The 24,608-nt window shown below is 45.3% G+C and overlaps 1 long non-coding RNA gene across 2 annotated transcripts; it reads right to left on the bottom strand.

Annotated features, from left to right (window-relative positions):
- Positions 1–12,321: 12,321 nt before the first annotated feature.
- On the bottom strand, positions 12,322–20,473 carry LOC113130688 (uncharacterized). Of its 2 annotated transcripts, none has more exons than XR_003295727.1 (3): positions 20,357–20,473; positions 19,676–19,787; positions 12,322–12,376 (listed from the first exon to the last, which is right to left on the bottom strand). It is a non-coding gene; the product is annotated as an uncharacterized LOC113130688 (long non-coding RNA). The 2 variants fall into 2 exon arrangements; XR_003295728.1 differs by lacking the exon at positions 12,322–12,376 and adding an exon at positions 19,523–19,572.
- Between the last annotated feature and the right edge of the window lie 4,135 nt (positions 20,474–24,608).

Raw genomic sequence — 24,608 nt, 5'->3', positions numbered from 1 at the left:
ACCCAAACTGTGATTCTGAGTGGCCAATGGCTGATTTCAGAAGGCATGGGTCCGATTGGCTTTTATGATTAGGATGCCCTAAAGGATGTCTGTGCCAAATTTGGTCCATTTGTTTAAAACTCCCTTTGAAAAGCAATGCTGGATGTCACAGAAAGTGTGGAAAATAGAGCTCTGCTGCCATCTGGTGGCAGAACTGAGGATGTGCTCCCAAACAACACTGAAGTCAAAAGTCCCATAGGAAATGAATGGTGGGTGTGTGTCATCTCCAAGGCAACAGCATGGAAAATAGAGCATGGCTCTCATTGGCTTTTTGCTCAGAATGGCCTAAAGGATTTGTGTGCAAACTTTGGTCCATTTCTGACAAACTAAATGTGTATTTCTCAATACAAATGTGTAAAAATATTCACATTGTTATATAGGGGGCGCTATAGGGCCTACAGTGATTTTGTTCAATCACCTGGACTCAGGCCCCCGGGGTCTACAATTCATCAATTGGTCCGATTCCAATCCGACCATGCGTGTGAGAGTTATTACACGTTGAAGAACTGGCGGCGAGCCAAAAACCCGGGCCAACTTGCAGCGCCCGCCAAAGGAAAACCGTAATACTTATTCAAAGAATTTGGATAACTTTTGCAGCCCCATGGGTCTCGGTGACGCCGGCCAAAGATGAGCTCAATCGGACAAAAGCCCAAGGAGCAGTTCGAAAGGATACGAGGTGAGCAAAATCAACGAACTCAATGACCTCCAGATAAACCCCCAGCTGGTGGACTTCCTGTCGGTCACACGGCCTGGACACAATAAGCTTTTTTGCTTGGCCTTACATGAGGAAGATGTGTGCCAGGTTTTTCCGACTGTACGATGAAAAAAGTGTCACATGACCTCCCATAGGCCCAATGTATTTTGACCTTTGTCGGGGGCGGTGAAGAGCCATTCTTTTGAGTCTGTTTATGAAACCCATAAAATATCAAATTTTCACGCGATTCTGAGGGGCCTGCAAATTTTGGTGAGTTTTCACACACGTTCAGGGGGTCAAATTTGAGGTTGAATCGGTAAAAATAGAATAAGAAAAAAAAAAAAAAATAAGAATCCTAACAATTTCCAGGGCCACGGCCGCGCGACACCGGCACACTATACATTTTCTGAAAGGTCTAATGCCCAGTAACGTCATGGTGGGGTGTGGGGAGACACTAGATGATGCCTGAAGCCGCCCCCTTGCGAAGTCGTCCCTTGCACGTTGAGCGATAACAATAGTCCCTGCGCTGGGACCTTGGTCCCTGCTCGGGCCTAATAATCCTAACAAAAACAATATAGCGTTTTTTTCAGCACCCCCAATATATATATTTTCGGAAAGGTCTCGCGCATCCCCACGTCATGGTGGGGTCCGGGTCACTGTTTAGTGGTCCGTTAGTGACTCTGACCCGGTTAGTGGGTTCCTGCATATTGAGCAGTTATAATAGTCCCTTGCCTTCACCTTCGGTGGGGGCTCGGGCCTAATAATAAATAATCCTAACAAAAACAATATAGCGTTTTTTTCAGCACCCCCAATATATATATTTTCGGAAAGGTCTCGCGCATCCCCACGTCATGGTGGGGTCCGGGTCACTGTTTAGTGGTCCGTTAGTGACTCTGACCCGGTTAGTGGGTTCCTGCATATTGAGCAGTTATAATAGTCCCTTGCCTTCACCTTCGGTGGGGGCTCGGGCCTAATAAACAAATAAATAAAAATAAAATAAATATATAATACAAGAATAAATGATAATAAATAAATATAAGAAGAATAATAAAGAATAATAATAGCAACAATATACAAAATAAAGATAGACCATGCATTAATTTGGAAGGCAGAATTGAATATAACAATGGAAAGACACCTGGACCAACAGGTAAGTGATGAGGAATGGGGCCCGTCTGAAAAATGGGTGAAACTGGAAACTCAGGTGCCATCAACCCTGGCGGCAGGTCGGCTGAAGCAGGGGCAGAAGAATACAAAAGAAGAAATGGAAGAACAATATAGGAAGAAGTTAATGGTTTGATTAAGGAAAAAGGAAGAAACCCACAGGATCGAGCTGCCCTGATCCCATGGATATGGGAGAAGGCACATGGACACGAGAAACGGGCCAAGGAAGCAGGAATGGAAGGAGAAAAAGCTTCCATCCGTAGTAAAGGTAAGTTCAGACAGAGAAAACAGGAAGAGGAGGCAGAGGCCAGTACCTGGATTAATATAGCCCTGCTGTGGCAGAGTACCCAGCATCTACACAAGGATAAGACATGGAAGGCCAAAAAGGGAACTCATGAGAAATTGCCGCCACCTTATTTCGTAAGTAGACCATCTGCACCCTCGGTTCCTACTCTATATCCTGTAATAGAGATCAAAAAAGGAGAATTGCAAGTGCCTGATCTGCCTCAGCCTAGTCCACAGGTCCACACACAGAAATCAGGCTATAAAGAGTACATCGATTGGGAAACTTTGAAGTTAACTCCCTCTGGAAGTGGATGAAGCTCCCCGGATCACGCGGCAGAACCTGTTCCTTTTGCAGACAGAGCACATAGAGAGGGAGGCCCCAGGAACGTTCATATTCAAACACCTCCTGAGACGAAGGTAAGTACTGATAGGTGGACAGACCCACAGATATTAGACCGGGAAGTTTTGCTGAAGTTCACCCCACAAAGACACCCAAAGACAGGACAGATAGTCCTCTGGGCGGAAGGAACATGAGGTCCAGAGATGAAGGAGGCTGAGGAAGAAGAAATGAACGGCTCAGCTGGAAAGGTGACTGGTAAACTAGAGGATCCAGGTCCTAGTGAGAACTAATTGCCAAAAGCTCAGATCATGGGGACCCCCCAAGGGTCCCCCACCTTTCCCCAATCAGTCCACCCAATCCATTGAGAGCAGCGAGGATGAAAAGGACCGACTGGAGGACGGGGAGGTAAATCAGCATCATTCTTTAAAACCACCCTTGTTGGCTTCGGAAGGAAGTGTGAAGTATCGGCCGTATGGGCTCGGGGATGTGCAGGTGTTGGTGGATCAACTTCCCCCAGTGGCAGAGGGAGGAGGTTTGTGGCTTGGCAAATTGGACAAGCTGATCGCAGGGCAGAGATTGGCATTGGGAGACTTTAGGGCGGTTATTCAGAGGTGCCTGACCAGTATAGATGCACGAGACCTTGAGAGGGCAGCAGGGACTTTGCGCCAGCAGGATGAGAAGCCGTTTGCGCAATGGGCTGGTGACCTGAGCAGGGTGATTAGAGAAAAATATCCATTACCCACTTCATCCGCCGTGCCCAAACTGGCATGGAATTCGAAGAAAATCCAAGGATCTTCTTGGATCAGACTAAGGAACTGTGGGTGCGTCATACTGGGTGTCATCCTGGCAAACCAGGGCCCCAGAGGGAGTGGTATAGACAGGCGGTGTTGGAGGGAGTACCGGAGAAGGTAAAAACTGCTATGTGTGACAATTCTGATTTACAGGGGGCTGACTCTGTAGTGTGGGAGAGACATCTGGTGCACCATCTGACTCGTGTTCAGCAACAACTGCAAAAGGAAGACGAGCAGAATAAGGGCCTCCAAACTCAGCTTTTAAAAAAATACAGCTGTCAGAGGCCCGGGAAAGGGTTAATTCAGAAAAAAGAAGGAGAACAACGAGGAACCAAAGAAATTGATGTGGCAATGGGGAATGGATGCTCCAGAATCCCCGGACCTGTTTCCCATACCGCCCTGGGAGCCGAATCGCCGTTTACCGGTGAACAGAAGGGGGTACAGGGGAGCTCCGAGGGGGGAAATGGATGGAGAGGATGCGGGGGGCGTGGGGGCCCACCTCGAAATGTATGCTTCCTATGTGGGGACACAGAACATTGGGTAAAAGACTGTCCTCACAGAGGTTACTTCGCCCGAGGAAGAGCCCGGGGGGGACAGGGTGCCGGTTCGTATCGTGGACGAGGTGGCCCTCCATCCTACAACATGCCAGTGATGAACTGGGGATCTCCCGTGACCTGGGATGATCCCTACCAAGAATGATACACCCCATCGAGAGGCCCGGACAGCAGTAAAACTACGGCGGATCCGCTGCTGCCCGTGATGGTCAATTACATGAAGTTGTCGTTTTTGGTCGACACTGGGGCAAAATGCTCCACTTTGAACACCACGTCAGAATCTACGCTGTCGACCCAGACTACCACAGTTATGGGCTTCTCGGGGAAGAAACAGACTCTGCCGGTGACACTGCCACTACTCACACAATTGGGCCACCAGTGCGTCCGCCACACTTACATCTACTCTCCGGGCACTCCTGTCAACCTCCTGGGCAGGGACTTACTGATCAAACTGGGGGCGACTATTCTCTGCTCCCTTGAAGGACTGAGTGTGACTCTACCAGATGGCACATGCTTGCCTTGTACCCGGTATTCTACCGGGGAATGTGCACAGTTCCTACTTAGACCCTCAGAGGAAGAGGGAGCAGATATTTACTGGGCTAAACTTTGCCCTGAACCACCAGACCAGGGAGGCATCTGGTCAGCATATCAAAGGTGGCGCCCCTGGATCTCGCTCCTTGACCCCTACGTCCCTCCCCCGGACTCTCTCCGTGTCACCCTCTTCTATGACAGGCTCCAAACCGATTGGTACAGGGGAGAGTTCGATCAGGTCGTAGGAGATTCTTGGAGCATCAATACGGAAAATATTTATGTGGCACCAGAAGGTGTGGCGGCAGCGGTGAAGCTGCTTCCGGAACAACAACCGTGGTATCAAATGGAGGAGGATTCTACACCCCATGTGTCTCTCGCACTACACCCGAGTCGTGAGGCCAAAGAATTGGGAGGTATCGTTAAGAGGGCATTGGCTCACTCAGACTGGAAGCCCACCTCAATATCGCAGGTCTCATATGCTCCCACTATACAGACTTTTATGTACTGGCGGCACCATCTGCGACTGCCTGTATACAGGCCACTAAGATAGTCTTGATGCTTCTGGCAGAGAGGGGTTTCAAGGTTAGTAAACAGAAACTCCAAACCTGTAGAAGACAAGTCTCCTTTCTGGGGCGTTAGATCTCTCAAAAGGGGGCAGGATTGTCCCCTGCCCACAGATCCACCATACTGCACCACCCCAAGCCCCTGCTGGTAAAGGACATGCTCTCCTTCCTTGGCCTTACAGGGTACAGCTGCTCCTACGTCCCGGATTTCACGAAACTCACGAGCCCCCTCCGATGGATGGTGAAAGACCAAGGTCTGAGGAACCTCTCCGCCCACCTTGTTTGGACGACGGAGGCAGAGCAAAACTTCATCCGCCTTAAACAAGAACTGGCTACAGCAGCTGAGTTGGCCATTCCGGACTATTCACTCCCATTCTTTTTGGATGTGTCTGTCACAGATGCCGTGGCCAATGGCGTCCTGTACCAGAAAAAAAAAAGGCAGCCCAAATGTGGAAGAACTTAGAGCAATGGTGGCATCCATATCCCAAAGATATGGCCAGAGAGTTGGTCAGGGAATGTGACATCTGCACCAAGTACAACACCAGACCAACAGTGAAACCAGAGATCGGTAGGTATCCACTTATCACCAGGCCTGGATGAGAGATTGTTATTGATTTCACAGATATGGGAACCACCGTTCGAGGGTACAGGTACGTACTGATGTGTGTGGAGGTGTATTCAGGGTGGCCAGAAGCGTGGCCCACCAAGAGGGAAGACAGTAATACGGTAATCAAATGCCTGATAAATTATTATATCCCCAACCATGGCTTCCCAGAGAAAATTAGGTCAGATAATGGGACGCATTTTAAGAATTAGGATTTGTAGAAAGTGGAGGCCATGATGGGGTTGAAACATGGGTTTGGAACGGTGTATCATCCACAGTCTTAAGGAAAGGTGGAAAGGATGAATTGAATTGTAAAAATCAAATTGGCAAAAATCTGTGCACAGACCAAATTGAATTGGATTGATGCATTGCCATTGGCACTTATGTCCATCTGCTCTTCTGTTAACCAATCCACTGGGTTTACACCTTTCGAACTCCAAACAGGGAGACCTTTTCCAGGGTCCTATACCATTAGCCCAATAACCACAGTAGAGAATGAGGGTCTGTCAACCAAAGCATATTTTAACCTTTTGCAAGATCTCGTTTCAGCTTTTCCTCAACAGGTGGCGAACAAGGGGGTCTCCGGACAACAGACGGTCCCAGAAGCCGACTGGGTGCTTCTGATGGTCATCAAAAGGACGTGGTCCGAACCACATTGGACAGGACCTTATAAGGTCACGGAGAGAACATCTCACGCAGTGAGGCTGCAGGGAAAGGCGATACCTGGTACCACTGGTCGCAGTGTGTACTAGGACAACCGCCATCCAGATCCTTGACTAAGGTCCAGGAGGACCTGTAACAACATACCTCTGTCTCGGCTGAGGCAGAGAAGGACCCTCCTCAGAAAGGGGCAGAATAATCCCCGGGGAGTGAGTCAGGTATTGAGGTAGTCCACCCTCAGTCCGAAGAAAGAAGAAGCCGTCCGAAAAGGAAGGGGGTAAGAAAGAGCGCCCCTCTCCGACAAGGGCCGTGCCAAGCCTCCAGCCGACGAGCACCGAGGGAGGCAGCGTCGAGGGATTGTTGGTTGTGATTTTGAGCGGTGGTTTCAGCTGTAGATCTATTTAGTTTATAGTGTATGTTTAGTTATTGCCAGATAATTTAGTCAACGAGTGGGGAAATAAAAGGAGATGTTTGGATTTGGGAAGGTATTGGGGGTCTTTACGACCCTGACTGTAATGATTGTTGTTTTGTGTTTGGTTCACTATGAGTTTCGATTTTTGTATTTGTAGGCATACTGGTCACATGTGGGTGTTGCTGCATTCCCTGTATGAGATCCCTGGCGCTTCGGGTAATTTCATCCGCATTAGAGAAGCAGGACCTGAAGGTCCTCATGCCTTTATTGGCTACTGATCCTGATGATCTCAATAGTGGTGTTGCCATACTGAGGCCTATTGATGTGTGATCTCCTAGGGGAGATCAAAAGGGGGATATCAAATTTTGACATTTACATAGTGGGGGTGGGCTCTTAGGAGAGCCCAAAAGGGGGAATTGTGGGAATGCAGACACACTTTGTGTGACTAGTATGCAGCATAGTGTGTAAAGTGTACTCCTGTATGTTTTAGACACGTGACAGGGTCACCGCTCTTCACTATGTCTTTACCATGAGGGAAGGTAAAGGGAATGACAACTCCATATATGGTAATAGTCCAAATTCCTTTTCTGGAAAAGTACTGGTATTTGGGGCGGTGGCCATCAGCTATATCTATTCTATAGTTTCCCCCTATAGCTCAGATCTCTCCGTGTGTCCCATGAGGGTTGATCTCCAGAGCGCTCTGTATAGTTTTAAATAAAACCTATGATCAGCTGAACCACTCCAGACGTCTTTGTGTACTTCCTCATCAAACGGACCTGGGTAAGTTAAATGCGAACTCAACATTTGTTACTTCAGACTTGTTATCTTACCAGGTAGCACAGCTAGCTGTTAGCATGGCCTCTCCCTCTCCTTCTTTCTCTCCCTCTCTCTCGGCCACGTTTAGTTATTCCTCTGCCTCCTTTAGCAATAATGATACCTGTAATAAGTGTAAGGTTCTGGTAGCTTTGGAGGCAAGGATCACTGAATTGTAAGGGCGGCTCTGCACCTGAACACCTTTGATCAAAAGCCAGGTAGGTCAGTGCCATTAATGGGTGTGACACCACCGAGCACAGAGTCTGTCAGCTGTCTGATGGCAGCTCCCAAGGAGCTGGCAGAACTAACTTCGTCACTGGAAGATAATAGCATAATCAGTAAGAGTCATGAACCACATCCAACATGAACCACATCCAACATGAGATCTCGCAACAGCAACTATTTGTTTATCCATTTTTATACTGTTTTATAGTATTTTTCTTTAGCGAGACAAATGGCTAATGCTACTCACAAATCAATAGTCAAATGCACTCCTCAGTCCACACTGAATCCTCTTTGAAGCTGCTGGCTAAGGCTAATTGTAAATAGGATTTCATACCACTTTGGATGCTGCAGCTCTCATCTCTAGAAATTTGACCACATTTATTAGACAACCTAAAGTTTGACAATCTAGAGTGGAAACTGGGACGTAGAGGCTCAGTCTTAAACGCCTCTCTGCACATCCGCTTATAAGAATTCACTTTACTCAAAGCATAGGTTAAGGTGGAGTAGCAGCAATTAACTCAAACCTATTATTAAACTCTCACCCTATGAACAGTTATAACTCATTTGAGAGCCTCACTGTTAACCTGTCACATTCAAACTGGAAAACTCACAAACCAGTCCTACTTGCTATTGTATACCACTCACCTGTCCTTTACTCACTGAATTTCCAGACTTCCTACCGGATCTAGCGCTTAGTTTGGATAAAATCCTTATAGTGGGGGATTTTAACATTCAGGTAGATGTTGAAAATAATAGACTCAACACTGCATTTAATTTTACTATTTGATTCAATTGGTTTCTCCCAAAATGTAAAAAAACACACCCACACCCTTAATCTTGAAATTGAACATTTAATACTATTTCAAATCCTCTTTGGTCTGACCATTCTTTAATGACAATTGAAGTCAAATTGAAAATTCCACCACACCATCTGACAACGCTGTTACTAAATTTAGGGAAATTATTCAGAAAGTATGTAGACCCCTTTATCAATTTTGTAATGTTACAGCCCGATATTACAATTCTTTAAATTGTTTTTTTTTCTTATTAATTTACACTTGGTTATACATAATGACAAAGTGAAAACAGAATTTTTGAAGGGGGTTTTGGGGTCCTGGACAAGTTTTGACATTTGTGCTTTTTTCAGTTGCTTTTAAACATATTAATGGCTAAAGTCTGATAATACTGTAATCAGCACAAACTGGGCTACAATAATATGTGAGCAGCCTGTTCATACATGATTGTGTTTTTGAGAAAACAGCGTTTATGCATGGTTAGTGGAAACCTAACATTTTTAAGTATAAATCTTGTAGCCAAAAGTGTTTGCGTCATACTGATGTGAAAGTCATCTTGTTCAGTAATTCACAGAAAACAACACACTGATTTAAATTTTCTAAGACACTTTAGAAAAGACGTGGGGGTTTTACACAGCATGGAAAAGGTGGTTAAAGAATACATGTTTTTAGTGTGTTAGGGTTTTACAGGCCTGTAAATAACTGCCAACAATTTGTTTTAGTGCTGGTAAAGGCCTGAGGACACCTGATCAAACATGTGGGGTCTTTTCCAATATGAGTCCACCCCTTCTTGTCAAGCTATATAAACCTGAATTCTGCAGAGAAAAGACAGAGAATTCTGTAAGTTTTCTGTCAGTGCGCATGTCATTAAACCTGAGATGATTCATCATACTTGATGATAAAGCATACGTTCATATGGATTAAATAAAAAGTGATGATTTCAATTCAATTCAATTCAATTCAATTCAATTCAATTTTATTTGTATAGCGCCAAATCACAATACAAATCATCTCAAGGCACTTTACAAAAACTAAAACTAAAAACCCAACAATTCCCTTATGAGCAAGCACTTGGCGACAGTGGAGAGGAAAAAACTCCCTTTAACGGAAGAAAAAAAACCTCCAGCAGAACCGGGCTCAGTTTTGGCGGCCATCTGCCTCGACCGGTTGGGGTGAGTGGATAGAGCAGAGAGAAAAGAACAGCAACAATAAACAACAAATAGACACTGCAAGTTGGTGGGGCCAGTAACTGCACATCAGCGATAAACAGCTCCAGGACCAGGGACACCTGCAGAAGGTACAGAGAGAGAGAGAGAGAGAGAGAGAGAGGGAGGGAGAGAGCACAAACTAGGGTAGAGAGAGAGCACAAGGTTAGTAACATTCAATGGTGGAATATACATGAGGTGGGAGAGAAGGGGGGGGGGTTAGGGTAGGGGAGCTCAGTGCACCGATGGTCCTCGGGCAGTCTAGGCCTATAGCAGCATAACTAACTAAGGGATGGTTCAGGGTTGCCTGAAGCCAGCCCTAACTATATGCTTTGTCAAAGAGGAAGGTTTTAAGTCTAGCCTTAAAAGTACAGAGAGTGTCTGCCTCCTGAACCCAGTCTGAGAGCTGGTTCCTCAGGAGAGGAGCTTGATAGCTAAAGGCTCTGCCTCCCATTCTGCTTTTGAGAACTCTGGGAACCACAAGTAGGCCTGCACTCTGAGAGCGAAGTGGTCTATTGGGATAATATGGTACTATGAGGTCTTTAAGGTATGAAGGAGCTTGATTATGAAGGGATTTGTATGTGAGAAGAAGGATTTTAAATTCTATTCTATATTTTACAGGGAGCCAATGAAGAGAAGCCAATATAGGAGAAATATGATCTCTCTTGCTAGTTCCTGTCAGGACTCTGGCTGCGGCATTCTGGATTAATTGGAGGATATTTATGGAGATATTGGGACATCCAGATAGTAATGAGTTACAGTAATCTAGCCTTGAGGAAACAAATGCATGGACTAGTTTTTCTGCATCATTTTGAGACAGGATGTTCCTAATTTTGGAAATGTTGCGTAGGTGAAAGAATGCAGTTCTAGAAATTTGTTTTATGTGTGAGTTAAAGGACATGTCCTGGTCAAAAATAACTCCAAGGTTTTTTACAGTAGTGCTGGAGGCCAGGGCTATGCCATCTAGAGTAGCTATAATTTTAGAAAAGTTATTTCTGAGATTTTTAGGCCCAAATATAATGACTTCTGTTTTCTCCGAGTTTAAAAGTAAAAAGTTACTGGTCATCCAAGCCTTTATGTCAGTTAGACAGGCTTGAAGTCTGGTTAACTGGTTTGTGTTAACAGGTTTAATAGATAGATATAACTGAGTGTCATCCGCATAGCAGTGGTAATTAATAGAGTGCTTCCTAATGATATATCCTAAAGGAAGCATGTACAGGGTGAACAGAATCGGTCCTAGCACGGAGCCTTGTGGAACTCCATAACTAACTTTTGTTCGTGTGGAAGGTTCATCATGGACATGAACAAACTGGAATCTGTCCGATAAATAGGATTGGAACCACTTTAACGCTGTTCCTCTGATACCAATCACATGCTCCAGTCTCTGTAATAAGATGTTGTGGTCAATGGTGTCGAATGCTGCACTAAGGTCTAGGAGGACAAGTATTGAAACAAGTCCATTATCTGAGGCTAAGAGAAGATCGTTGGTAACTTTCAACAGTGCTGTTTCTGTACTATGATGTGCTCTAAATCCTGATTGGAAATCTTCAAATAGTTCATTCCTGTGTAAGTGGTCTGATAGCTGCTTAGCAACAGCTTTTTCTAGGATTTTAGAAATAAATGGCAGGTTGGATCCAAGATGTTGGTTCTACTCAAACATTTAACAAGAGACACGTTGCATCTTTTCAGGCTGGGATCAGCTCGTGGCTGCAAGAAGACGTCTCTTCTTGGTTTGTGGCTGCAGCCCCGAGCTTCACACAGACTTCTTTATTTATAGCAAACAAGGTTACACAATAGTTGCACAGAAGACCTTTAACATATATCACGTTCGCTTTAGAAACAAGGAAACTGGCTTTTGTCCCTATAGATTCATGAAGTTCAACCAGGGGGCACTTGGTGTCACAAGTTCCTTGCCCCAGAGCGGGTCTGTTTCACTTCCTAAACGCATACATTCTTTCAACATATGCACAACTGACATGTGTTGAGCGGTCAACATTCAAAGCAGTCAAAAGTTCAATGTCTCAACAAGATCACATGTACATTTACTTATAGCAGTGAATAAATTCTATGATAAACAATTTAGACTTTTGATCCCAACATTCCCTCCTGTTTGACGCTCAATACATCAGTTGTATATGTTTCCCTCAGGGATTTCCATATTCAATGTCATAAAGGTCAAATGAGATGGTGTCAGGTAATGGAGGTTGGGCGAAAACCTTCAAAAAGGGAAAAATTCCCAACCAGCCTACAGCACCGCTGTACGACTCCCTCATGGGTCCATCCTTCTAAAATACTAGTAGTAGTACGATTTTCAGCACAGATGGTAAGAGTGAACCAAGGGTCTGCTCCAGCTGCATGGGCCATGTGGTGTTATTAATGACTTTTGTGTTAACAGGACAGAGAGTACTTGCTGCCCCTAGGCACAGAATCAGCCAGTGGAGAGCCATAGCTGGGAGTAAGGATCAGATGGTCTCTTCGGCAGCCAAGGGTTTTGATACCGACTGACTTCCACCTTACTCGGCTCCCAAAGGCTGTAATACTTTACAGTGGCTCTGGTGAATCCACGTGGGTCTCTCCTGGATCTTTACTGCAGTGGGAGTGGTCAGGATCACTGTATAGGGCCCCTCCCACTTGGGAGTGGACCAGGCCTTCCTTTTGATGACCTTTATCAGGACTTGGTCACCAGGCTTAACTCTCTGCACCTGTGGAGACAAAACATCTCTTGGCAGATTATTTGCACTCATAACTTCTCTAGTCTGCAACATCTTACTCATCCATTCAGCTAGAGTAGTTTCTCCTTGAGGCTTTTCACACACATTCTCACAAATGGGAAGTGTAAAAGATCTTCCATAAAGGATTTCAAACGGGGTCAGGCCTTTGTCTGTTGGCGTGACCCTCATGTACAGTTTTACCAGAGGGAGACATTCCACCCATGTTCTTCCCGTTTGCTCCATTGTTTTCCTCAGTCTCATCTTTATAGTGCCATTAGTTCTTTCTACCAGGCCTGCACTTTGGGGATGGTATGAACAGTGGTTCTTCAGCTCAAAACCCAGGTGCTTAGACATCTGTGTAACTACTTCATTCACAAAATGTGGACCATTATCACTGTAGACTCGCTGTGGGATTCCATGATCCGGAATAATGTTTTTACACAACGCTTTAGCTACTGTCAGTGCATCAGCACTTTTGCTGGACACAATCTCAACCCACTTAGAGTATGCATCTATCAAAACAAGACAATACTTGTATGTCTGACATTGTGACAACTCTATAAAATCCATGTGAATAACTTGGAATTCGATAGTCCGGATTAGGGAATCTCCCTCTCTTTGGTCTGAGGTTTCCCTGTGAGTTATGCTTACAGCAAGTCAAACAGGATTTACAAAAATTTTTTGAGTAGTTATTAAAACCTGGTGCATAGAAATACTTTTCCACTGCATATACCATCCCTCCTGTTGACACATGGCAGGGCCCATGCGTCAAAATAGCTGCCGTATGAAAGAGACTTCTAGGCAGGCAGAGTTTATCTTTTACCTTAAAAAGATCCTGCTCTATCATGGCCCCTTCTTTGAGCCACAGCTGTTGCTCAGCAGGCGGGGCACGCTTTTGCATGTCAGAAAGAACTTCAGTATCAATAGGTTGATTGATGTGTGCAAGGAGGTACAAGTTGCATTTGCCAAACTGGCCTTGGGCTGCTGCCTTAGCAGTAGCATCAGCTTTGGCATTACCCAATGAAATAGTATCTGCTCCCCGCGTGTGCGCTGCACATTTACAAACTGCCACTTTGGCCAGCAACTGAATTGCTGCAAGGTCTAGCAGCAGCATAGAGTGCTTTACTGATTGCCCACTGGCCGTCTTCATGCCCCTTCGGGCCCACTGTGCAGCAAAGAAGTGCAATGTGGAGAAAGCATACTGACTGTCTGTATAAATGGTGACACTTTTCCCTTCTGCTAACTGACAGGCTTGTGTTAAGGCAACTATTTCCGCTGCTTGTGCAGAGAAATGAGAAGGGAGCTGACCTGCAACACAGACTTCCTGTTGAGACACCACAGCGAAACCACACATGTTTTCTCCCTTATCATTCTTAAAACAAGAACCGTCTACAAACCACACTTCCCCTTCAGCCAAGGCTACATCCTTCAAATCACTACGAGGTTTACACATCTCCTCAGTGTTTGTAATACAACAGTGTGGTGTGCCTTCCTCAGCTGTGGGCAATAATGTAGATGGATTGAGTGTAGAGCATCTTTTTATAGTCAAATGTGGCTGGGACATTAGGAGCGCCATAACTGACAGATGTCTGGCTGGTGACAAAAATGACATTTTAGTTTCTGTCAGAAGTAAGTCAACCGAGTGTGGGACTAGCAGTGTGAGTTGATGGAAAAGTACTACTTCCGCTGAGGCTTCTATCGCCATTGCAGCGGCGCACACAGCTCTGACACAGGCAGGCAAAGCACAAGCCACAGGATCTAGCCTCTTAGAGTAATAGGCTACCGGCTTCTGCTTTCCTCCTGATAACTGAGTTAGCACTGAGGTCATGAACCTCCCCTTACAATCTACAGTTTGAACAAAGGGTTTACTATAATCTGGGAGACTCAAGACAGGTGTGGTCACTAACTGCTCTTTTAATTCACAGAAAGCCTTCTCGCCTTCTGGAGTCCACTGTATTTCCTGCTTCATGGCCATCGGTGTTTCATAAATCAGGTCTAACAGTGGTTGTGTTACCTGAGCATAATCTGGAATCCACTGTCGACAGTAGTTACACAGCCCTAAGAATTGCATCATCTGCTGCTTAGTGATAGGCTTACAGGCTTGCTGAACAGCTGCTTTCCTGGATTCAGTCAGGGCTCTGCCTTCTGGTGTTAGCTTATGACCCAGGAATACAACTTCAGAAGCAGCCCACTGCAGTTTTTCTGGAGATGCTTTGTTGCCTGTTCTTTCCAAATGTTTAAACAGTGCTATTGCTGTGTCCTTGTTGTGTTGCTGAGTGTCTGATGCAATTAAAATATCATCTACATAGGTCAAAATTTGGCTATGTGAGGGCACATGGAATGTAGATAAGCAATTTTCCAATTCTGATGCAAATATAGTATGGCTATCAACATAACCCTGTGGCAACCTGGTGTAGGTGAGTTTCTTTCCCTCAAAGGTGAACCCAAACCATCCCTGTGAGTCTGGATGTACTGGGATTGAGAAAAAAGCATTACTAAGATCCACAACCGTGAACCACTTCATTTCAGGTTTAATATGGTTCAACAAAGTATGAGGATCTGGGACACACGGGGCCCTACTTTCAACTGCCTTATTTACTTCCCTTAAGTCTTGAATCATCCTCCAACTCCTCCCATCAGCCTTTTTCACTGGGAATATAGGGGTGTTACACTGAGCCTCTGGTGCTCTCACCAGGATTCCTGCATCAAGCATCTCTTGTATCACAGGCTTGATTCCCTGAAGGGCGTCTGGTTTAAGGGGATACTGCTTTATCCTAGGTCTATAATCAGATTTAGGTTTGATAGTAACTTCTGGAGCAGTGGTCATTAGGCCTACATCAGTTTTGCTTCGAGACCAGAAACTGTCAGGCACCTCAGCCAAACATGGATCCACCTCTTCCAGAAGTAACACTCATTCTCGGTCATCCTCCCCCATATGAGTACAGGGAGTGGCCGTGACAACCCAATTCAAATTTTTGTAAAAACAGTTTCCCACACTATCACTAAACCAGCCTCCTTCTTCTTCATGCCAATCACAAATACTCTCAGCTTTATTCAAAAACTGTTTTAACTCCTCCCAATGCATGTCATTTGTCTTAGACACTGACAAATGAGGATTAGGTGACCATCCCTTCAAGAGACGCCTAGCTTCTGGAGGAAGACTGACAGAGCAGACTGCCTTTCCTTTCCTATCAGTATAAAGGGTCTTAAGCGTTATCCTCTGTGGCCCTAACTTCTCAAACTTCTGTACATAATCAAAATCTAGACCTGGAGTGTGTTTATAATAGAGAGTAACATGCATCTGCTCTGGGGGGAGGCTTTCTGAGTGTGGTGGTTGAGGATCAGGCAGCAAGCGCAGGAGTTGCTCTCCTGTGCGCCTAGGGTCAGGCATGGGCAGATCTAGGGACCACCAGTAATGTGGCGCCCCTTGTTTCAACACTACATAAGAGGGGATTTCCTCCCCCGGGCCTATGGCTGCCATCCCATTTGTAGTAGGCACCAGGGAAATTTTTAATTTGCTCAACAAATCTCTGCCCAATAAATTCACCAGACAGTTAGGACACAAAACTGCCATTGCCTTTTCCTGAAAGCCAGATGCCTCATCCTCAATCACAAAACTTTGGGAAAACCTGCAAGGGGTGACTTGTCCATTTGCTGATTTTACAAAAATATTCCTATCACCTTTTGTCACTCCAGGAATTTTATCTCTCAAAACTGTCCTATCTGCTCCTGTGTCACACAAAAACTCTATTTTTACTCCATTAATTTTTAGCATTCTAATGGGCATTACCTTGTTTTCTTCTGAACTAAAATATGTATCAACAATCTCTTTCAAGTCTAACAACTCATCCTCACTTCCCCTATCCTTGTCGGGCGTCCAGGGAGCTACTGGCGGTCATGCTCGCGGATTGTGTGGGGGGGCTTTTCATATTCAGCAGGATTGCGCTCTCGGCATTCTCTTGCGAAGTGTCCTGGACGCCCACAGTTGTAACAGACATCATCTCTGTACCTTCCGTACCTTCCTCTACCTCTTCCTCTTCCTCGTCCTCTACCTCTAAAACCCCCCAGGCCTTGCTCTCTGAATCCTCCCTTTCTCTCTTCTGACATCACATCCAACAGGGCAAAGACTGCGGCTTTTGATTGCTGTTCTGATTTATGTTTCTGTAAGTCTTGGGCATGCTGTGCATAATTCATTATTTGAGTCACTCCATCTGTGGGTGTATTAATATTTAACTTTCGGATATGGTGAGTGATGGAGGGGAGGAAGCCACTTAATAAAGCCTGTTTCAATTGTTGCTGATAGGCACTCTTAGAATCATCATCATGATCCAGACCACTATTTGCTTTAAACACTTCCTCTAGCCTTCCCCTATAATCCTGTACATCCTCTCCTTCTTTCTGCTTGCATTGGGCAATGGCCTGGTAATCAGGAGGTTTTACAAACTTTTTCTCTACCCTCTCCATCAGCTCCTCTACTTCTCCCGTAAGCTCCCGTGACCTAGGTGCTAAGGGAAACCCATTCAGATCAGTTCCTGTATAACTGCCTCTGACTCCCCCATATCTATGACCCAAAGCTTTCCTACATACTGAGTCAATTTCCTGTCCATCTAAATTATATGTTTGTCTCAACTGCTGAAGATTAACAATCCACTGGCGGACATTAGCCAGGGGGTCACCCAGGCCTTTAACTGCGTCTTCTAACTCTTTACATGACCATGGGCGTCTAACTAAGAGGAGAGGTTTGTTATCTCCACTTACTCCAAAATGAGGATTAGGCACCTCAATTGCAGGAAAAATGCTAGTCGGGTCCGTTGGTGGCCACGGTGGGGGATCAGGTCGTGGTCCCCATGGCTCATCTCGTTTGACCATGGCTGACAGCTCTGTCTGTACCTCACCGTAAGGGCCATACTGCTTTCCCGACCGCGAATGGGAAGGACTCAGCCAACCAAACCCGAACGGGAGAGGTGGAGGAGGAAGAGGGGGAGCGGAGCCTGTAGACGAACCTTGAGACTGCGGTTCCGTCGCCTCCGACTTGGCCTTTGGTGCTGCAGTCACCTGTGGCCCTCGGGCCGCCAATTCCCCTTGGGCTGGCTTAGGCTTCTTTTTCTTATCCTCCTCCTGCTGGATAAGTGCTAGTGGCCTCCCAACAAAATCAGCAGGATCCTCTTGGAGCGCTGCTATGAGGGATTTCTTATCTTTCCTTTTCTGTCTGCGCTTCTTGGCTTGTTCCTGCCACTTTACTGCTTCAATAAGCTGAAGTTTAAACTTATCAATTTTCTTAGGTTCTGCTATAGCCACTTCTGCTTTTAACTGAGTTACCAATTTATCGCATGCGCAGGTTTCCAATTTTCCTGGAAACTCATACTTCTTCTTCCATTCCCTTAAATACCTTGCGGATCCAGGGGAGTAAGTGTTCATGAATTTAGAATCCCCAGCCAATTGGGGTTTACTGTTTCCCTTTCCCATAGTTGCAACTTTTGGCACAAGCAAATGATCAGTCACAACGGCATGGGGATCGTCCACTGTATCAAGCTTCTACAGATACTAATTACCTGCGGATACAGCCGTCCACCACACCCAACTTTTCAATTTTTACTTGTGCCCAACAAATAGCACACAGTTTAAATAGGTAGTGACACTGTTCTACTCAGCCGACAATAGTCCGTCAACTACCATCAATCACACATTCTCATTCACTCACACGTGTTTCAGTATCCCTGATACTTTCTTTTCGTCCCAGACGAATAGCGCTTTTCCTATTTAAGTGTCCCTGACACTTCTATGTCCCAGACATAGGGTTCGTCCCTGACGAACTCTTGCAGCTGCTTTCTAGTGTCCCTGACACTGCTATGTCCCTGACATAGGGTTCGTCCCGGACGAACTCTTTCAGCTGCTTTCTAGTGTCCCTGACACTGTATGGGGTCCCGGACCCCCAACCACGCAGCTTACCCCAGCTCAGATGTGCGTGTCTTCTGGCTCGGCTTCCGTCAAGCAGAAACGATGGAGAGGACCAAAGCTGGAGAGGAACAGCCGACCTCCCGTCGAATTCACGAGGGTGGGTTTTCACAACCTCCTACCGAGGCTGACTGTGCACAGATTTCAGCATCCTGTCCTCGCTGTCCTCCTCTTCACCGTTGATGCCGTATTGGAAACCGGGCGGAAACACCAATAAATGTTGGTTCTACTCAAACATTTAACAAGAGACACGTTGCATCTTTTCAGGCTGGGATCAGCTCGTGGCTGCAAGAAGACGTCTCTTCTTGGTTTGTGGCTGCAGCCCCGAGCTTCACACAGACTTCTTTATTTATAGCAAACAAGGTTACACAATAGTTGCACAGAAGACCTTTAACATATATCACATTCGCTTTAGAAACAAGGAAACTGGCTTTTGTCCCTATAGATTCATGAAGTTCAACCAGGGGGCACTTGGTGTCACAAGTTCCTTGCCCCAGAGCGGGTCTGTTTCACTTCCTAAACGCATACATTCTTTCAACATATGCACAACTGACATGTGTTGAGCGGTCAACATTCAAAGCAGTCAAAAGTTCAATGTCTCAACAAGATCACATGTACATTTACTTATAGCAGTGAATAAATTCTATGATAAACAATTTAGACTTTTGATCCCAACACAAGACAAATTGGATTTGTTTTCGACTTGAATTGTTTCATTTAAAAGAAGACATTTCAAGCTTTCTAGCCATATATTTCATATTTTTATAAGACAAGTATTCACTGAAATTCTGGTTGTTCGTCAACCCCTGATGGTTAAGCACCAGTACCAGTGCTAAAATGATGGCAGATAAATGGGGTGAATGTGTGGTTGTAGATTGTTGTTACAAGAAAGAGAAGAGGAAGTGAAAAAGAAAAGGAAAGCAAAGGAAAAAATAAATAAATTGGCCCTCTTTCCAAGTGGGAAAGGGAGGCAGAAGTAACATAAAAAATCTGCTGCATAATTAATGGTAAAGTCAGAAAAGTCTAATGTTGAGGAAAATAAGATGGACAAACAGAAACGTAGGGCAAGAAGGTAGAAGCTGTGTGTCACAGGTTCTTCAAACTCAGATGGGAAAACATCAGACCCACAACATGGTCAACCACGGTAACAGTGGGATCACAACAATTCACCTCCACGATGGAAACCCTATATGACGCTGTGCGTACTGCTTTTCCTCTGACACTCTGCTGGCCTGAGATTCATAATACCAAACACAAAGAGGGTGAGTCAGCAGCTGATTATCGCACCCGCATGGAAACTCCAGAACTGACCCAGATAATGCGGCATACACTCACCTGTTCAAAACTGCATTAGTAAATGGTCTTCAACCTGGCCTAAGAAGTTGCGTCATGACGTCGTGTATGGACACGTCTGTCAGGTTTACACCACTCTGACATGGTTCTTTTCCTGAAGGCAATGAAACACACGACAACTTTGTATCACCAGTGCAGTCACCTTGTGGCTTGCTACCTTAAAATGTTATATAGATAAAAGAAAAATGTACACATCTCTTTTACACTCGGTCCTCTTCCTCCAATAGAATTGTTTGTAGGAGAGTATAGGACACAAAATGTGGCATATAAGAACATACGTAGCATCCGGTTCGGTTTTTTGCTCTGGCCACATGGGCAGCATATGTATACCACATATTAGTCTTAAACGGATGGGGCATTCCAGTCATTTCTTGTATCTAATGCCAGTCTGTGAGGTCAGTGCGTGTCCATCGTTTGGCCCTAGGGTTTTTGTGCTCCTTCGTAAAATTACTGTTCGCTATAGTCTCTAGATCTGCCATTGTGAGGAAGATTACCAGTATGGTCAAGCAGAGCCATACTGGCAGTAGGACACATTCCCACCCTTTAGGGCAGGCGGTGGGTGCCATAGCTGGGAGCGAGGATTAGATGTTTTCTTCAGCGGCCAAGGGTTTTGATACCGGCCGACTTCCACCTCTATTAGAGGTGGAAGTCCTCTATACTCACCAGGTGTTGCAGTATCTTTCAGTGGCTCTGATGAATCCACGTGGGTCTCTCTTGGATCTTTACAGCTGTGGGTGTGGTCAGGATCACGGTATAGGGTCCTTCCCACTTAGGTGTAGACCAGGTTTTCCTTTTTATGACCTTTATCAGCACTTGGTCTCCTGGTTTAACCCTCTGCCCCTGTGGAGACAAAAGGTCATCTGGCAGATTATTTGCACTCACAACTTCCTTAGTCTTTAACATTTTACTCATCCACTCTGCAAGAGTAATTTCTCCTTGAGGTTTTTCACACACATCCTCACAAATGGGAAGTGTAAAAGGTCTCCCATAAAGGATTTCAAATGGGGTCAGACCTTTATCTGTTGGCGTGACCCTCATGTACACTTTTACCAGGGGGAGGCATTCTACCCATGTCCTCCCCGTTTGCTCCATGGATTTTCTCAGTCTCATTTTTATAGTGCCACTAGTTCTTTCAACTAATCCTGCACTCTGGGGGTGGTATGAGCAATGTTTTTTTAACTCGAACCCCAGGTGTTTTGACATTTGTGTAACTACTTCATTCACAAAATGTGGGCCATTATCACTGTAAACTCGCTGTGGGATCCCATGGTCTGGAATGATGTTTTTACACAGTGCCTTGGCCACTGTTAATGCATCAGCATTGTTACTGGGCACAATTTCATATACTTGTATGTCTGACATTGTGACAACTCTATAAAATCCATGTGAATGACTTGGAATGGATAGTCTGGGTTGGGGAATCTCCCTCTCTTTGGTCTGAGATTTCCCTGTGGCAAGGCCCATGTGTCAAAATAGCTGCTGTCTGATAAAGACTTCTAGGTTGGCAAAGTTTGTCCTTGATTTTAAAAAGGTCTTGCTCTATTGTGGCTCCTTCTTTGAGCCAGAGTTGTTGTTCAACTGGTGGGGCTCTTTTCTGCATGCCTGAAAGTACTTCATGGTCTATGGGCTGTTTCACTTCTTCTATAGTATATAGATTACATTTGCCGAATTGCCCCTGTGCAGCTGCCTTTGCTGTTACATCTGCCTTCTCATTTCCTCTTGATATAGGATCTGTGCCTTTAGTGTGTGCAGCGCATTTACAGACAGCAATCTGCTTTGGCAACATGATAGCTTGCAATAACTCTTTTAGGAGGGAGGCATGTTTAACCGATTGTCCTCCATCTGTCTTCATTCCTCTGCGAGCCCATTGCAATTTTTCTGGGGATGCTTTATTGCCTGTTTTTTCTAAGTGCTTGAACAGCGCTATTGCAGTGTCTTTGTTGTGTTGCTGGGTCTCTGATGCAATTAAGATGTCATCAACATAAGTCAAAATTTGGCTGTGTGGAGGCATGTGGAATGTAGACAAACAGTTTTCTAATTCAGAAGCAAATATGGTGGGGCTATCTACATAGCCTTGGGGTAACCTAGTGTATGTGAGCTTCTTTCCCTCAAAGGTGAAACCAAACCATCCCTGTGAGTCTAGATGGACTGGTATAGAAAAGAAAGCATTGCTAAGGTCTACTACTGTGAACCACTTCATTTCGGGTTTCAACTGGTTCATCAGGTTATGGGGGTCTGGGACACAGGGTGCTCTGCTATCAACTGCCTTATTGACCTCTCTCAGGTCTTGGATCATTCTCCAGCTTTTACCATCGGCCTTTTTAACTGGAAATATAGGAGTGTTGCACTGGGCCTGTGGGGCCCTTACTAGAATTCCTGCATCTAACATTTCCTGAACTACGGGCCTAATTCCCACCAAAGCATCAAGCTTCAATGGGTATTGTCTTATTCTGGGCCTGTAGTCTGATCTGGGTTTTATCATGACTTCTGAGGCAGTGGTCATTAAGCCTACATCAGTCTTGCCTCGGGACCAGAAACTGCTGGGCACTTCAGCCAAGCATGGATCTATGTCCTCTAGTAGCAACACTCATTCTCGATCATCCTCCCCCATGTGGGCACGGGGAGTGGCAGTTACAACCCAATTTAGGTTTTTGTAAAAGCGGTTTCCCACACTGTTACTGAACCAGCCCCCCTCGTCCTTGTGCCAATCACAAATGCTTTCTACTTCATTTAAAAACTGTTTCAGCTCCTCCCAGTGCATGTCATTAGTCTTAGACACTTACAGATGAGGATTAGGTGTCCACCCTTTTACAAAACGTTTAGCTTCCTGGGTGAGGCCTACAGAACAGACTGCTTTTCCTTTTCTGTCAATGTAAAGATCCAATTCTTCAGTATTTGAGGGGTCTAGTCATGCATTAAGGTTATGGGGCTCAGGTCTATTATACTCATCTGATCTCCTGTATCCTCCCTTACTCTGCCTCCGTTGATCACATTCTTGTGCAAAATGACCTGGCTGACCACAATTGTAACATACTTCATCCTTTTGCTCTTCTTCCTTGTACCTGTCTTCTCGCCTCTTAAAACCTCTTCTACTTCTGACACCTCTTCTGAATCCACCTCTACTGAACCTTTGAGGACGCCCTCTAGCTCCGCCACTGCTCATCACATCCAGAAGTGCAAACACAGCAGCCTGTAACTGTTGCTTTGACTTGTGCTTTTGCATTTCTTGTGCATGCTGCGCATAATTCATTATCTGAGTGACTCCATCTGTAGGAGTATTAATGTTGAGTTTTCGTATGTGATGCGTAATGGAAGGGCGGAAACCACTCAGCAGGGCCTGCTTTAACTGCTGCTGATAGGCTGAACCAGGGGCCTCCTCAGGTTCCAATCCACTGTTTGCTTTAAACACTTCCTCTAACCTTCCTCTGTATTCCTGCACATCTTCATCATCTTTCTGTTTACACTGAGCAATAGCTTGGTAATCAGGAGGTTAAATACACAGGTTAAATTTATCAGTTTTCTTAGGTTCTGCTATAGCCATTTCGGCTTTCAATTGAGTTACCAATTTATCGCATACGCAGATTTCCAGTTTCCCAGAAAACTCATACTTTTTCTTCCATTCACCCACATATCTAGCCGATCCTGGGGAATAGGTGTTCATAAATTTAGGATCCCCCGTTAATTGGGGTTTACTGTTTCCCTCTCCCATAGTTGCAACTTGGCACAAGCAAATGATCAGTCACAACAGCGTGGGGATCGTCCACTGTATCAGGCTTCTACAGGTACTAATTACCTGCGGATACAGCCGTCCACCACACTCAACTTTTCAATTTTTACTTGTGCCGAACAAATAACACACAGTTTCAGTGGGAAGTGACACCGTTCTACTCGGTTGGCAATTGCCTGTCCAACGTTCCCTTTTCATCAACAAACAAATAAATAAGCATTCACATTCACTCCACAGTACTGTTTAATATGCGCCCTCCTAGTGTCCCTGACACCAGAAATACCTCAACCATGTCCCTGACAGGTGAATTCATTTGGCCATTGTGTCCTCCTAGTGTCCCTGACACCGGAAATACCTCATCATGTCCCTGACATGTGAATTTATTTTGCCATGGTCTTTTATCCCTCTGTCCCTGACAGATATCAAGTGGTCTTGTCTAACAATTTTCGTCGTCCGTGTATTCGAATCAATCTGATTCTAATCCCGCTCTGCAACGGTATTTAGTTTAGACTCACACATTATTTTTTTTTCTGACGTCCATTCACACAGTTTCACCCGCGGATTTTTACCTGATTTGATGCGAAGATTGCCTCCACGGTTTCCGTCAGACAGCAGGGCTCAGAGGATGTTTCCAGAGGGGGACCCGCCGACCTCCCAACGAATTCACGTGGGTGGATTTTCTCCAGCCGTCTAACGGCTGACTCTGCAGAGATTCATGGCGTCCTCGTCCTCCTCTTCATCCAAACTGTCGTATTGGAAACCGGGCGGAAACACCAATAAATATGTCAGGTTTACGCTACTCTGACATGGTTCTTTTCCTGAAGGCAATGAAACACACGACAACTTTGTACCGAGTATATGCCTGCAAGTGAAAACGCCTCAGTTGCAGACGGAGAGAAGAGACTTTCTTCTCTCCCCCATGCGACTTTCACCCTTCTCCTCCACTTTTCACTGAGCAGTCCTTTATTTGTATAGTGGGGAACAAACCAGACACAGGATGCATGGGTGCAGTAAAAAGCTTCAGTTCATCAAAGGTCATAAGGTCATGTGGGTTATCTGGAGAAACAGGCAGCTGTTTAAACCTCTCACACAAACATCCCATCTTCAAATTCTGTTACACAATGACAACAATTTAACTTTTGACCTCATGACCTCAAGGGTCACTTAAATGTGTTGGGCTAAAGAATG

This window comes from Mastacembelus armatus, chromosome 5, assembly GCF_900324485.2.
Source record: "Mastacembelus armatus chromosome 5, fMasArm1.2, whole genome shotgun sequence".
NCBI lineage: Eukaryota > Metazoa > Chordata > Actinopteri > Synbranchiformes > Mastacembelidae > Mastacembelus > Mastacembelus armatus.
This window is presented reverse-complemented; position numbering and strand designations above follow the sequence as displayed.